Source organism: Haliotis asinina, chromosome 5, assembly GCF_037392515.1.
Source record: "Haliotis asinina isolate JCU_RB_2024 chromosome 5, JCU_Hal_asi_v2, whole genome shotgun sequence".
NCBI lineage: Eukaryota > Metazoa > Mollusca > Gastropoda > Lepetellida > Haliotidae > Haliotis > Haliotis asinina.
Genome location: NC_090284.1, coordinates 49,805,703 through 49,822,407, shown reverse-complemented (window position 1 = coordinate 49,822,407; position 16,705 = coordinate 49,805,703). Strand labels below are relative to the sequence as shown.

The window sequence follows — 16,705 nt, the reverse complement described above, 5'->3', positions numbered from 1 at the left end:
AACAGGGTGATGCATGTTGACATGTAATGTACCACTGCCGGACGTGTCATGTCAAACTAAGGGAGGTAATGCAACAGCTTCCTGTGCGGAACAGCGATATTATGCAATTGTTAAGGATTTATGCTTACATTTACAACGACAGACTCCTTGAATGTGAGAACTGTCATATCACGTTCTTTTCCTCGTAGTTAGATATTTGATAGTTATTATTAATTCATTTGTTGATAATTCATTCTTTGTAACGAACAACATTTATGTTCTTGTTCTGAGGCTGTGATGATGCAAAAATGTTACTTACATTCCTTCTTTGTGAACTATGGGTGGGGTTTAAGTTAAAAGAAACGGAACTGTTGTTAAATTTATCAAACGTAAAGCCCTACAACCTGTAATACCCCTTATTCCAGGGAGACGTTGAAGAATATACAGCATTAGGCGGCATTCTCATTGCAAATATATTCAACCAAGGAATGAAAAATTACTTCATCTGTTATTAAATGCATGAAAGGGTGCAAACTATTTAGTTATCTAACTATTATCTAAAAATTGTATCTTTTACATGCTTAGATATCAATGTGACAATAAGCATAAACAATTATTCTTTTTCATTCCGAGTCATTCAATCTGTACATGGAGTCACATTAACAACTTGCCCTTAAGTGAGCACGATTAATCACGCGGTTGATGCTTCATATGGATGTACTGATTCCTAGACTCTGCTTTAATGAAGATAGATATGGTCCTGACATCTCTGACGTGTAAATGATGACCACTGAAATTCATGCCACGTGACCACTCTTCACATCGTCATCCGATCGTTGCTATGTTCTCAAACTGAAATAGTTTTAAATTGGTCTCATTTAGTCTGTGTTGTTGATAGGTCATCAAATTGGTTGACTGATTGCGCACGGTAGACGGTCTTCCACTCGCGGTGAATATGATACGTTTGATAGTCTCAAACCAGCAGCTCTCAAATCTGACACATCATGACCTTTCACCTTAATTATCTCCCTTTATAACTATACTGGGCAAGTAACAGCAATGTTGTCCATCAGAGGTCCCAGCACACACAAACATGAAAGGCACAGAGTTGGAGAAGGGAAATAGGGGAAAAATGTTCCAACGTTTATCAGTTCGTGTAATTATGATAGATAAGCAGCATGTCAGACCTGCGTCGATTGCATGTCGCGATATCGCCTGCGAGCAGACGACGGCTGGCCGCCATGTTGGATAATCAGTAAAATCAGATAACAGTACTTGTTGATAGTTACAGTCTTTGGAGTTTGATTGAAGGTTTATCACTCTTTCGTGCTGATAGAGCGCTTCTTCTTAGTTCCTGTGGAACTATATTATGTCATATGAGTTGTAACGTGTGGCATCCGTTTGTCACTGTTATCCAACTATATATTAGCATAACAGCTGTTACTTTCTTATACCATGGATGTTCGTTCACTGGGAGTCAAACGATAGCAAGAGTAGGTTGCCTTTTAGAAAAAAGCCAATTCGGAGATCATGGAACATACCTTCCGATATCGCACACATAAAACATTTCTTGCATAGATATTTCATGTTCGTAACGAGAGCCACCCGTGGGGCAGGATACGCTCAACTTTCCGTTCAAAAGTTCCGTCCAATCAAATCTCATACTGTTACTTTCTCCTTGAAGGCATTTTATCATGTACTGAGTTGTATGAATCCGTATTGTTAGACGTTCTCTCACATCGTTTCCCTTGCGTCGTGTATTGGAATGAACAGATGTCGTGCTGGCCAACTTAGGTATTCAAGTCTTGACAATGACGGACTTGGATTTAATGTCATTGCACTCTAGCAGTGGACCTCTGATCATCCTGTTCACCACTGGTTCATCAGAGAAAGTCTCAGCTACTTACCGTCTACTGGGACCCACTCGGTGGCCTAGTGGTTCACGTCGAAGACCCGGGTTCGAGTCTCCACATAGGCACAATGAGTGAAGCCTATTTCTGGTGTCCCCTGCCATGATATTGCTGGAATACTGCTGAAGCAGCGTGAAACTTAACTCTCTCCCTCATTCACAACAACCTACTGAGATCTAGATGGAATTATGTATGTGCTGTAATAGCGCATTCCTCTTTAGATGAAGGTCCATATGACATGATGCCTCAGTTTCACAAGTGAGAATTTAGAATCAGTCTCATCCAGTGGCAGATATACATACAAATACAACGACCCTCCATAAATGTTAGAATTGTTTTCCAAGTCCTAACGCACGAACAGCTTTAGAATCGGAGTTTAATGGACGTTTTGGTCTCGCTGATAATATGACAGCAACATATTACCCATGACGGCAGAAACTGCATTATCAAACCATGTCTGTCACAACTCCGGCAGTGGCTGTTCAAGATGGAAGGTCATCGGGGTTATATGCCTTTGGAAAGAGAGTGTGCGTGAGTCTTGATTTGAAAGCCTGTACAGTCTAAACTCAATCTGTGACCATTTAGGAAAGAAATTTAGCCTCGGAAATGTTTTCCTTGTCGTCATCGTTTCTGCCTGCCAAAGTGACATAAAAATCAAAGTAGAGTCTTTGATGTGTTTAAATGTGGAAGTCATTTCCGGTAGTGATTGATCTGTAAATCGATTGGTTGATAGGTTTTCATATTGCTGTCTTATTTTGATATGGTGGTTGTTTCCTAAGGCGGTTTAATGGACAAAGGATGCGTTTGGTGTCATAACAAAATGTTTCAGAGGTTGCAAATCGCATATTTGTGACATGAAACTATGATTACATGCCGAAGTGATTTTAACTCGTATAAACGCTTTATCAAGAGCACGCTAAAACCCATTTGGCTGCCATTTTGCTTGCCGAAACAGAGCTTCAGTTCTGTGTGTTCTACCCAAAGTCCTACCCAAACTCTTTCTCCTTGGAAATATTAAATTTTGATGGCAAAAAAAAACTCGGTTTAAAATAAAAGGGCGTCCCACTGAGCTCGGAGTTTGAACCTGAATCTGTGAAAGTCTAGACTTTAGCACCGGTTGGTGGAAAGGACAATAATGCGGTACAGGGACTGTGAGACAGCCTAGTGCACTGACTGTGAGACAGACTATTCACGGACTGTGAGACAGACTATTCATGGACTGTGAGACAGATAAGTCCAGGAATTGTGAGACGGTCTAGTTCAGGGACTGTGAGACAGATTAGTTCAGTGACTGTGACACAGACTAGTTCAGGAATTGTGAAACAGACTAGTTCACTGACAGGAATTGTGAGACAGACTATTCACGGACTGTGAAACAGACTAGTTCAGGAACTGTGAAATAGACTAGTTCAGGGACTGCGAGAGAGATTATTCAAGGACTGTGAGGCAGACTAGTGCAGGAACTGTGAGACAGACTAGTTCAGGGACTGCGAGAGAGATTATTCAAGGACTGTGAGGCAGACTAGTGCAGGAACTGTGAGACAGACTAGTTCAGGGACTGTAAGACAGACTAGTCCAGAGATTGTGACACAGACTAGTTGAGGGACAATAAGACAACCCAGTTCAGAGACTCTGAGACAGACAACCCAGCCGTCATGTATCTGGTCCAGACTTGAACTACGGCTAGACCATCGTGGCAATTAGATAATTAGATAGTAGGATGATAAATGAGGTGGACTGATTATTCTATTGACGGTTTATGTTTACAGTGCAAAGGAAACCTTCCTAGGTACCATATTGAATACTACAGGGCACTATGCATGCCTCAGTACAGGTTAATGCTACTTGCATGGACAATTGTCAATGCACTCATTAGGTCTGATTTCCGCTGTTTTGTTGTGATTGAAGCTTATTCGGGGGGGGGGGGGGGGTCTGTTTAACAGAGCTCAAAGGCATCCAAAGTCATTGCATTCGGTATATATTCTCCTGGGCATAAATTTTCGAAGCTCTCTCAGCGCTCAGATATTCGTAAGTGCCATGCACGTAAGTGCGATACACTGGCATTACCCTACGACTATCTTATCACTAAGAGAGCTTCGAAAATCTACTGGGCCCTGGATCCAAACCAGCCAATACGTGCTCAGATGTGAACCATTGGTCCTGTTAAAGAGTGGCTCACTTCGAGATAACGAATAATAACATACGAGAACTCGCTGTCTCGGTCGTATAACCGCTGTACCAGTTCCCCATTGCCATTCGTCTTCGTCTGATTACTTTAAATGGGAGATGGTTTCGATGTACTAGTGTACTGAAATAATTACCCTCCCCAAATTCTTGTCATATTGTACTATTTTCAGGATCCTCCATTAATAAACAATATACAAAAGCGCTTACTGTTTTATTACGATGTGTCCATTTCCATGACCCCTCACCCAAAGAGACTTAGATTTTTTTGTGTCCCTCTCATGATTATCACTGGACCCCCCATCCCCAATCCTTGTAATCACTGACCGGTTCCTAACTACTAATAATTGAGAAAAAAGCGATAGAGATTTATCCCTACATTCTATCCAATGTTTTCGTCATTTTATAGGGCGATTAGTGTGGTGTGTCCGTTGACCATAAACCACTTATTGTACAAAAACTATTAAAATATATGCTGGATAAAATATATTTTCTTTGGGACCTATTTTTTGATATCACGTAGTGACGGTTTCAAAGCTGGGTATAGTACCCATTCTAGTACCTTCATTGACCATTTTCCATGCACAGCGCGTTCCAGCATTTACACAGGCTATAATAGCGTGATTACCTTCCTGACACTGTGTGACGTCACAATTGGTAAGTCACGCACATCGCTTGGCTAGCCTTGTAGAAATAACAAAGTGATGAATGAAGAAGTTGGTCAGTGCAAACAGTAGCTTAAATGGACTTGACTTGATGTTCCTGACCTACATTGATGTGGGTCCATGGGTACAAAGTGTCAGTGTCAGTGTGAGAAATACATAGGAGATGCACCTCACACGATCATCATATGACTGGATTATCTCCCTTCCTAGATGGTAAATGAGTGAGATTATAATTTTACGTCTCTCTGCCCAGTATTGCATCAGCAACAAAAATCGAACACATCAGAGATGCATGTATCATGTATTCATTAAGTTTTTAAAATAAAACCGGGATCCGAGTTAAAATTCACCTTCAGCAACCCATGCTTGTCGTAAGAGGGGACTACCGGGATCGGGTGGTCAGACTCGCTGACTTGGCTAACATGTGTCATCGTATCCACAATGCATGAAAAGATGTTCTTGTTGTTGATCACTGGTTTTCTGGATCCGACTCGATTATGGACATACCGTTTCCATATTGCTGGAATACTGGTGGATGCGGTGCAAACCAACCATCCAGTAAAATTCCCTTTATCCAGTCTAACACTCCGTCGCTGTTTGTGGGCTATAAAGACAAGGTAGTGATGTGTTTTGTTCTTCATGTGCCTATACATTCTGTCACTGACAACATAATGGCCCAACATAATGTAGGAACAAAACAAAATTGTTCACCGGACATGCTGACATTTCATTTTTCATATTTGCATGTTTAAAACATTAGTTTTTTGAATTACTGACTGGAAAGAGCTGGTGGGGTAGGTAAATGGTTAAATCCGGATTCTATTCCCCACAAGGGTGCAATGTGTGAAAACCATTTCTGGTGTTCCCCGCCGTGCTATTGCTAAAGTATTGCTATAAGCGGCGTAAAACACAATTCTCTCATTCAGTCACTCAGTCCTGTGCCCAAGAGCCTTATCATGAGGCATGTGGTGGATTGGGTGATCATGATGAATAACAGCAGTATTCTCCGTCTCACTTTCCAGTTTTTCAGCTATAATGTCTTTAATCGATTATGTACACAGACAACAGCACATCATTCTGTTGCATAACAAGATATTTATTCACTAGCGATTCTACTGTACTTACCAACTGGATAGTGTTTCTGTATACAGTGACAGACTTTCTGTCATGTTTTATAAAAGCCACGAGGGATGCGTCACAATAACCATATGTCTTGACGAAAACAACTGAAACATTAAAGAACAATATTCATCAAACAGACTCAGAGCAATGATGTACCTCCTGACCAAACTGGCTTCTTTGATCTCCTCCACATCATTCTCAAAAACTACATTCATCAAACATTTTTTTTTAATTATGCGGGAGGGGGTATATGAGTAAACATATTTATCAAATTGTGCATGTTCCCATCACAGTTCTTAAACGCCCTATGATAACGCATAACCTTCAAGATTGCATGCGTCGCCAGGAACACCATCATGCGCACAAGTTCGTCTAGACTTTGGCATCATAAGACCTGACTGTTTTGCTGGCACCGCTTGTCGCGGCTCCGAAATATAGGGTCCTGTTTCACTGCAAGCAGATAAACTAATAACGTCTTAGGCCAGATGGCTGGTCTATCAGTTTAGGTTACTTGAACATGTCTTTGCCAACAACAAACTGCATTTGTAACGATTATCAAATTGGGATTTCGGAAACTGAAGATGCTGACATTTAAATTTGGAACCATTCTGGGACAAATCGATTGTAAATGTTAGAACGGTCTTCAAGGAAGTGTAACATGTATTTTGATATTTATTTTATTACAGATCCTGTCTACCAAGGATCTGTTAATCGGTTCCGCTGTAGGTTAGAAAGGCGTATCAAAAGTCCCTGATTAATGGGAACAACCTTCAACACAATGGTACGACGAATCCATTAAAAACTGAAACTCTAAATGCATTTCTATCACACATAAATAGATTTCACCAAATCTATTTCCGTTAAAGGAAACTGTTTCAGATCAATACTAGCAGAGGAGACTAGGTGATGGGAAACTGCTGACCTTGACCCAGATTTCTGTTAATTCGTTCCTCATGACCAAACACGTATGTTTCAGCTCCTTAAGTACATTCGGATGCTACCTGTGAGGACGTAACATAATAACAAGACATCGACCAGCGCCGATAGAAGACGCTCAGGTCAAGTCTCGCGGTACCACGTTTACTAACAAGTGACCACGACTCACCAATTCTGTCAATTTTTTCGACAATTTTCTTGATGTCAGTCTTCTTATGAAGCGGTAGCGGCTTGATTACTAGTGTTGAATAGAACGGAAATTTAATAACACCGAACTACGCACATTCGTTTCCTCAATCTTCTGTCGCTGCTCGTGCACTTTAGCCCGTGAGACTGCCGCGTTGTCTCCCCTTTCTACTGAGAACCAGATATTAAAAGTTCCAAGAAATAGTCAATGTCTCTCTGTACGATAAGAAAACTAAATACAGATCATTATAAGCAGACATATGTATGGGTTTTTTCTATGGATGTCAACTTTAATATCAGGTACACTGCGTTTCGGAGTAATTCTTTACTCCATCAGGTGAAAACAGACTGATATGAGATTTTACAAATAGAATTTATCACCTACTTTACACCAAATGGGAACCCTTTGTTCACTAATAATCTTTCCTTTTTAAATATTGTATTGCAGTCTGTCCAAATCTAGCATCTAGCATGAATCAATTCGAAATAGCAATATTAGCAAGAAAATATATGAAACTCATTCAAACAACAATAATATCCAACCTATCTAGGTTAGCCACTTAAAAACTGCAGACGTACTTCAAACGTAACATAGATTAACATCATACAGGCAACACATCACTCACAAACAAAATACAAAATTCAGTGATAACATCACAAAACATGTTACTGACCTCAACTGAACCTTTCACCGTCAGGGCAATTGTGCAGAACCTATGCTACATTCGCAACCTTGACGACGTGACGACCAGGATGCATTGAAATATAGGGATGCGTCTTATTTGAAATATCTAATCTATCTTTATTGTAAACGCTCTGTTGCAAAGATATAATGTAGATGCTGACGATCTTCTTCATTTCTGCCCCTGGTACACGTGTAGTCGATCCATCTGAAAGACGTACCTTTATCAAAGGTGTTTTACATAACACATTTAAGGTCCTTGCAGAGTATCCAGCAATTTTGGTTATGAGAATGTGTAACATAACTATGACTTGAGAATCAACACTGATGATAATTCTAGAAAATAATACTCTTCATATCAATATGCACTTGGATGTCATGTTTTAGTGCATGACTGTAACCCCGTGACGAAGATATGACTGTTTCGGGTACCGCTGATCAGATGATATTATTCGAAACGAAACACACATAAAGACATAAACCATGTTCATAACTCGGACAGAAGTAGAAAACATACGATAAAAGGAAAATTACCTTTGCTTGGAATACAAGAGTTTGAATCGTCAAGTATACAAAACAAATAATGGGAAGTGTCGATTAGGATACATGGAGGTGACTGAGCAGTTGGACGTGGGAGAGGTGATGGTGTTGCAGGTGCTCGTTAAAGGCAGGTCAGGGAGCATGAAGGGCATGTGTAATATTGCCTACACTTAATGAGTGTAAATATGCCATATTTCCAGGTCCCCCCTCCTCCCTAAATCCATCAACCACGCCCTTCCCTTGCAGATGCGAAGGTTCTTCTCAGATGGCCATTATGTCTATTTCGGGGATTACAGCTGTCTGATGTTCAACAGTGTAGAGTGACTATTGGTACTTACATGTCGAGACATAAGAGCGCTAGTAAGTTCCGACATGCATTGCACATGCTGTATCTCTTTCACCTCTTCACCTGCCCATTAAATGACCGGTGTCTCGTATCACAATGGCCGCAGTACAAATAGCCACCTTGGTCTGTAATCTTATGTGTAGAGGTTACTAAGCACAATTTTTGTACCCATTGTGTGGCATGGAAGATAAATGTGGTCTAACAAAGAAACGCCACTATATCGCAAGGAAGGGATTTAAGATTGTGTCGAGGTGGGATACCCGTCCATAAAGTACATGGACGTGCCGTTTTTAAAAGATAATTTCAAACTCTGATACCACTTTGTGTAATCCTTGATTAGGCAGTACAAGAAAGACGGTTGTTAACTATGGCGCCACAATTACTCGCAACAACTTCTACATCCTGCGTGCAGAATGAAGTATTACCATCGAGCTGATGATTTCCGTTTCCTGCAATGGTCATATTTACCTAGCTACACATCATTAAAGGTTCAGTCTACCTATCATGAGGCATACGAAATTGAAGTCAACCCTTTTCTTACAACACGAGAACATCCGTGACTTCATGACGCTGGGACAAACAATGAGTGATGCACATGTACATAAATACATGTTCGGTTAAACAACATTCACACTAAGATGAATGATTGTTCAGCGATAAAAAAGGGGTGGTGTTCAAATGGAGTAACAAATGAGTTGGGAAACGGGTACCCGGTGGTATGAGTTGGTAGCGTGACAGGTAATTGCTATCACCTGCTAAAGCAACAGTTTACCTAAGCCGTAAAATACGGAAAATTGTAATCGAATAATTCTAATCTAAATATTAGTATTAGTTCTGACCTTTGAGCCAGTTGAATAGAATCAATACAATATTACATTATGACATCAACGTCAACACACGCACTGTGTACACAGCCACACACATTTATGCATGAAAATATCAACGTCAAATCCAAAGAATAATCAGTTACGTTAACGAGAAACAGTTAAATGCAAGGCAAAATCAGTATTGACACCATGTTATCATGGAAAAGGTTAGCATGGCTTTCCCTACTGGTACCACTGACACTCACACAACTTGCACAGCATATCTAATTGCTCTGAATGACTACATTCAGAAGCATTTAAAAGTTGGACGAACAAGAATACTCGACGCATTTTGTGGATAGCAACTTCTTTTTATTCTTTAACACGATGTTTTAGCGTAATTTGTTGCTTTTGCATCACATAAATAAATATATAAATATAATACAAAGTAAAGCTACCTAAACTGTATTTAGAAGTTAAACACTTGCGGGGATAGATACCTCTATGAAGTAATGGCTCTGTGTTACTAAATGGTATGAATAATTATATAGATCATGGATATATATCATATAACACAGCTGTCCAAATCTATTAATAACATTCATATGAAACGTATGTGTTTACCCATTGATGATGTATGTCTATTCATCAATATAACCTTCATGCATCATGCATTAAAGTATGTAGTGATGCATCCACTTGCTTTATATGAACGCAGGAAAGAAATTGGTAAGCAGGCAGTTAAATTGGCATGTAGGTGTTTTACAGGTATTCAGAATAGCAGCTAACCCCCTGATGTTACAGGCCATACAGCTGAAACAAGAGTGAAACAGCTGCATGTGTTTCAGTGAAGTCGTGTCAGGTTCGCTGGTTCTGACGCTGGGGTAATCAAAGTGGCAGTCAGGTAGTTTTTCTCCTCATGTGGATTACTGCCTGTATATACATAGTTGTAAGAAAAGGAACGGTCGAATGGTCTGCAAATCCAGTATAAATCCCATCATCTATGCGATCTGTCGCCTGTAACTCACACCAACCCTTTGTCTTTGTTTGCAAGTCAGCTTTCCATCTCTTAAGTCAATCTTTGTACAATTAGAGAAGGGCAATAAAACTCGAGAAGCATAGTACTACTGAGCTAGGCTTCTTCAACCGTTTAACAGCCAGAGTCAGGGAAGAAGAAAGTGTGTTGTTTTGAAATTACCTGTTGATTAAACAAACATATATGTCCTGTTTTCATACTTCTTGGTGAATCGATTATTGACTGTGTGTTATCAGCGTCTAATGTGTCTATTGTGTTGTATGTATTGAACAGTTCGTGCCTAGGAATGGTTAAGTCAGTGTTGTTGTCTGTGGAATGAATTGGGCACTTTGTTCTCATGTATCTCATTGATACTGACACACAAACTCTTTTTGTCAATAATTCTCCCACCCATGGAAGACGATATTTCTAGAAACATAAGCTAGCCCAAACAATCAGAATTAATCCCAAAGAGAGGTAAGTTGAGCGGGACCTCTCCCGAGCGAGAAGCAGTGTTCGCAGTGTCGTATAAACAGTGTCACTCATAGTGGACATTGGTAAATTGATCCGCAACGATGGACCCGTGGGCTCAAATCTTGATGGGCCAAACGGGACAGAGATTGAGGGTTGGTCATGTTCAAATCTCCTGGTCAGTCCAGGGTGGACAACATTAGAGATAATCACGTGTAAAGCGATAGGTAACAGCCTCGGGGGAGTGACCAGAGGTGGGTTGATATGCGCTGGACACTCGCATGACATGGTCAATCAAGACCTAATCAGCTTCTGGATGGACATGGCGTCTTGTACTGTGACCACGATGATTTCCGGCTTTGTGTGACGGTTTTGGTTGTCATGAAGTCTAGACATGAGACAAATCTGAACACAAACATCCTTCTTTCCGCTACAGTTGACTGAGTGTATGTCGTTTGGCACAACCGCTTAACTACAAGAAACCAGTTGTTGTCTGAAAACAAACAAGATCATCATTAAACAAACAAGTCTGGAAAATTGACAACAATGTGTTTCAGCTTTCAGATATCCTTCATGATTTTATTTTATCTGCAATCTACTGTCGTTTTTCACCTTGATATGCTTGCCAGAGCTGTTATGATTATTAATCAAATTGATAAATTAATTATTACTTTGATAAGAAGATAGTTTCTTCATTGTCATACAAACAAACCCAGATCAATTATGACTGCATTTTTTTCAACATTTCAATTTAGGTATTAAAGATACATTTTGTATCGTTTTCAATACAAAATATTATAGGACAAATATATTGAAAACAGCACTTATCTGACCATCCTTCAAAGCAAAAATTTTGCGAGTTATGCATTATACTGGACCCTTTTTGTGTAATTATCTTTCATTAGTCAACAAATCTGACACATAGGCAGTGTACCGACAGGGAAAAAAACAAACCGACATTGAAAATAATTGTATTATATGTGACACCAAACTGTGTCCGGGTCTGCACTTGCCGTAGCAATATCAATACTCCCATGGGTTTTCTACGTGTTATTGGAGACAGGCTAAATCCGTCTTTAAGATGGGGATCTAATTATGTCAGAGATACTTTATGATCATAAAAGCCCATTGTCATGTTGACTTACACGTTTCACAATAGACATAATCTGATTTGGTTGTGTATTAGACCTCAGCAACACAGGGGTCACTTTACGGCAACCACTTATTTTGGTTCTTCGCTGGCAAGGACACGAAGTTAGTTTGAAAGTTTGGATAAACAGACGCGACAATATGTTACATAAAATTCCCTGTTTTGTCTGAAGCACATCATAAGCAATGAGGGACTATGTTTTCCGTTATGACCTTCTGCATATTTTTAGATATACATAATGGGTTTAAGAAATTGGATTTTAGTTTGTTGCGTGTGGAGTCGGCTGTGCTTTGGGCAGGGTGGAGAACCAGGTGCGGCACCGGGTGGGATGTAGATTGTTCCACTTCCAAAGCTACCACTAACATGAGGAACCCACTTGTGAGTGACAAATACTCAGAAGCTTGTGTTTTTCTCCTTTAATGTTTTCTAATGGCAGGTGTTTCGAAGCAATGTAAAATATTTATTCCTAATTAATAAAATAAATTCTACTGTGAACATGAAAAACTAATAATTATGTTATTGGGATCATTAGAATAGCACACGAAAATATAGCATGAATAATAATTATGACCATCTGTACTACCTTTTGTTTGATTCAAATATCCTGAAGGGCATCAAATTAACATTTGCAGTTTAGCTATCAAGTACAAATGATTTGGACAGTTTTGCTGACATGAGCTTCTTCACGAGAATGCATAAAAGCCTGAACCTTTTTATTAGTTTGTCCAAGTCATCTGCATTCAATATTGAAGATCATTTTCGAGACGAAATCACAGAAGTTTCAAGACAGGCTAACAAGTGCATTTCTCTGACAGAATTACATGAGAACTAAACGTCCCGTTGTAAAGTGTGTGCTACTTGCTCGTCTGTCTTCTCATTTAGACATAAACTGCCACAAACTACAAGCGTTCAAACACATTTGCACCTTTTAAACAAAAATAAAATATGTATTATATAAATTGTTTGGAGGTTATGTATAGCTCGAGGCACTAATGTATATTTATGACGTTAACATTTCGTGCTTGAATGAGTAGCAGGAGGCAGTTACAGAGCTTCAATGGAAGTTCCAGCACGATATGTGGCAACACACGAAAGCCTTGATACACCATGTGGCGTGATGGGGATACGACACCCAGCTACCTTGAACGCAGTTTTGTCGTTCATGCTTTTCATTTTCTTCATTTTAAGCCCTCTCCGTATACATATGTTATACTCGTTCTCTTCTGTTTACATCCATTCTATTCAAATTATTTTCGTAGAATATTGTTACAGCTTAACTTTATGTTGCACTTCGGATGCATTTACAGTCTTGTCTTATGTTCCTCCTTAAATTATGGTTTTATTTTTGGTTTCACAATGCTCTATGGCTATTTTAGCATCAAATATATACTATATACCTGGCAGTCCCTTACATACAGTTTTGGCTTAATGTGTGAGTGTGTATGTGCGCGCGTGTGCGTGTGTTCCAAATGTTGATTATGTACTAAACGCACCTTATTTCAAATGCATCTTTGAACTGCACATCCTCTTCCTTAAATGCAGTGTAGCATACCGATACTCTCTCCTAAATGTTATTTCATCATTACATATGTTCCAGTTACACCATATATGGTCTTCCCTAGAGTGATTGACAAACAATTACTAATTATATAGTCGGATTGGTATAGTCTATACTGCTGTTTGGATTTCCTATGGGTATTCATATGTTTTTGTTGCTCATATTTAGACACTTGTTCCTGAAAAAAAAAAGATTTTTCAGTACATTTTCTGTAGTTCCATCTCTCCATAACAGGAAACAATCTATTCATTATTGCTTTGATGTGTGATGCATACATGAAACAATATTCCCACAGAGAAGGTTAGGCAGGAAACGTGAATAACGTTGAGGGGCCTGCTTCACAAAGACATCTTAGCAATAGGACTAACGCAAACCAGTATTCAGATGTGGGATAACTTCAGAGTTAAGATCGCTTTCTGGAGCAGGGTCCTATTGGTATACAAATGCAGTTGTAAGAATGGACATGTAGTTCCATTCAAACATGTTTCCCTAAGGAATACTATTTAATATAATATCATCAATACAGATCAGTCCTATCATTGTTTGCTTGCGTGTTAGTGATGGACCCGGTACAGACACTTCAGCCCAGGTGAGTGAGAACATTCGCTGAAGGCTACAATTTAGCTACGTACGGCAGGTGTGAATATTTGATAAGGCAGCCTGGTTAGTGCACAATCTAGAGATGCCGCTAATTAACGCGTGGAGATGAATGGCGACAATCCATGCATGAAGAAAAACATCAAAAGATGGCGACAATCGATATCAATGCGCTACCGCCAAAACCACTCTTTATTTCTTGTTTAGTATTTACTTACGATCTCCGAGGATCTCCGAATTCCGTTCACCTTGAAACGTGGACAGTGGTCGTTTGTCCATTCTCTTGTTCTCATCGTTACTTTTCTTTTTAATCTGTGTTTACTTACGACCACCATGAATAAAAGTGTGTCCACGTTGGAAACTGGACAGTGGTCATTTACCCATTTACATTTCTTAGGTCTACTAGTACTGTCTCAGGTATGGAATGGGGAATGGGTGTTTAATCAAGCATATATGGACTAAGTTCAGGGGTCCTTTCTGAAGGTTTTACAGAAACATTTAATGGACATACTACAATACAATGCCATATTATACAAGATTCATTTCTCAAACTTGACGTTAATTCAGCCACGTGTTTCTATGGTAACTTCACAGTGGTATTTGTCTGAATTTAATATATAAGATGCAACATTAAGAACATAAATTACCATAAATTGTTAAGATGACGGATTTATTTCCCCCACACAAAGATAAAAACGGTTCACAGGACACTGGTGAATATCCGATTATACTGGTCTTTGATATTTAGATGCATGTTTGTTATCTGTTTATTTTTACATATTAATCAATTTCAAGGTTAGGATATGTCGATATTGTCTACAGTGGCATGACATAATCGATTAAACGTCATATTAATGTGAATGTGTGTTTTCTGTTTGTATCTACCATGATTAATCGGATATTTTCTTCAGGACAGACCCCGCTCTTCATACACAAATTGGCATGTGTGAATTTCATGCACTTAACACGTATCGCATGTCCAGAATTTTTATTTTTGTTAACAGCAAAGTTCAAGGTGCGATACAAATGTTGTTATAAAATACTGTATCTGGATATGTCGTAAGTACCTTGTTGATATGTCAACTTGACATACATCTAATAAGATGTTGGGCATTATCCAGGAAATCCAAAACTACACCTGATGCACTCTTTCGACTATTGCACCTCTTTCTGCTCAATCCACATAGAGGAAACATAGTGCTTTTTCTCATGTACCAATACAAACCGGGTTGATACATTGCACATAAATCTTAGGCATTCTTTCTACGAATGTACCACTACGTCTACCTAAGTTATTCCACAGACATTTGAGGCACTCTGTCTACCCTGTATCACTACATCGTGCAGAGACACTACATATAATACGCATTCATTTTACTGTTGTACGGCCACATCCGGTCGAGACATACTACATATATCTGAGAACTCTTTCTCGTGTTGCATCCTTACACTTGGTTGAGGCATTAATGTCTTCACTGGTTCCACAACAGCTAGCAGATACACGGTATATACTGGAGGCATTCTTTGTACTACTGTACCACCACATCTAGTAGAGACACGACATCTTATATCAGAGTGGATTTCTTATAAACCCACCTTTTCTTTTAAGATCATCGTTCAAGTCCATGCTTAAACATAAGCTGTACTTATTACAATAGCAAGTCAATATAAGGGGAAATAACTCTCAGGTGAAAGTCATCGGCGCTTTTTATAACATTTCAGGGAGAGATCCAGTTCGAACGGCCGTGTTCGAATTTCCAACAACGTCATAGACCTAACGGTACAGGCGTCTAAACACGCGCGTGTAGTCTCCACTAAGGAAATCCCCCAATTAGAAACAGCTTTTTGGCTTGTGCGAATCCCCGATCGCCTAGCATAGGTCGGTGTAAGCATATGAACAATGAGAAGGTATGTATCATAAGTCGAGTGTATCCCGTCGGATCTTCTTCTCAAAGCGAGAGGTCAGGATTGTAATGTGGAGTTGAATGCAACAGGTATTCCGCTGTTTTCCTTCGTATTAGGACCAATGCGTTTGTTTGACAAGCGAGGGATTCGGGATTATGCCATTCGTATGACTGACCTCTAGTGAGACCCGGTTGAGCGAGTCTTGCGCACACACAGACGAAGGAGAGCTTAAAAAACGTCGGATTTACTTACTGAAGACTAGTTACCGCGAGAAACCGATATTTTCGCCACCCTTTAAGCCCTTCTCAAAACGAGGTCTAAGCTGCTAAGGACAGCTGAACGGGCGACAGGCGAGTCCGCTGTGGCCCGTGTTGTTGGGTAGACAGGAATCACACAGGATCGCCTGGTACTACTGCTCAACTTAGTGCTCCTAAACACACAGTATTAATGACAGCATCCGACCCTTTTATGTGCGGTTCCTACAGTCCCTGTGCCATGATCTGTGTCGATGACCGGGTTACACATCGCTCCAGCCACAATCCAATGAACTCTTGTCCATGAGTGGAACAGTGACTAATCATTTATGAGAGCGGTTTTCAGATCCTTCACAGTCCCGTGATGCCGTGAAAACAGCCCATGGCTATTGGACAATC

The 16,705-nt window shown here is 39.8% G+C and overlaps 1 long non-coding RNA gene across 1 annotated transcript in view; it reads right to left on the bottom strand.

Annotated features, from left to right (window-relative positions):
* Positions 1–9,706: 9,706 nt before the first annotated feature.
* Positions 9,707–16,705, bottom strand: part of LOC137284766 (uncharacterized) — a 30,006-nt gene continuing 23,007 nt past the window's right edge. Inside the window, exon 3 of the long non-coding RNA XR_010956918.1 lies at positions 9,707–11,335. This is a non-coding gene — a long non-coding RNA (uncharacterized lncRNA). The remainder of the gene's footprint in view (positions 11,336–16,705) is intronic.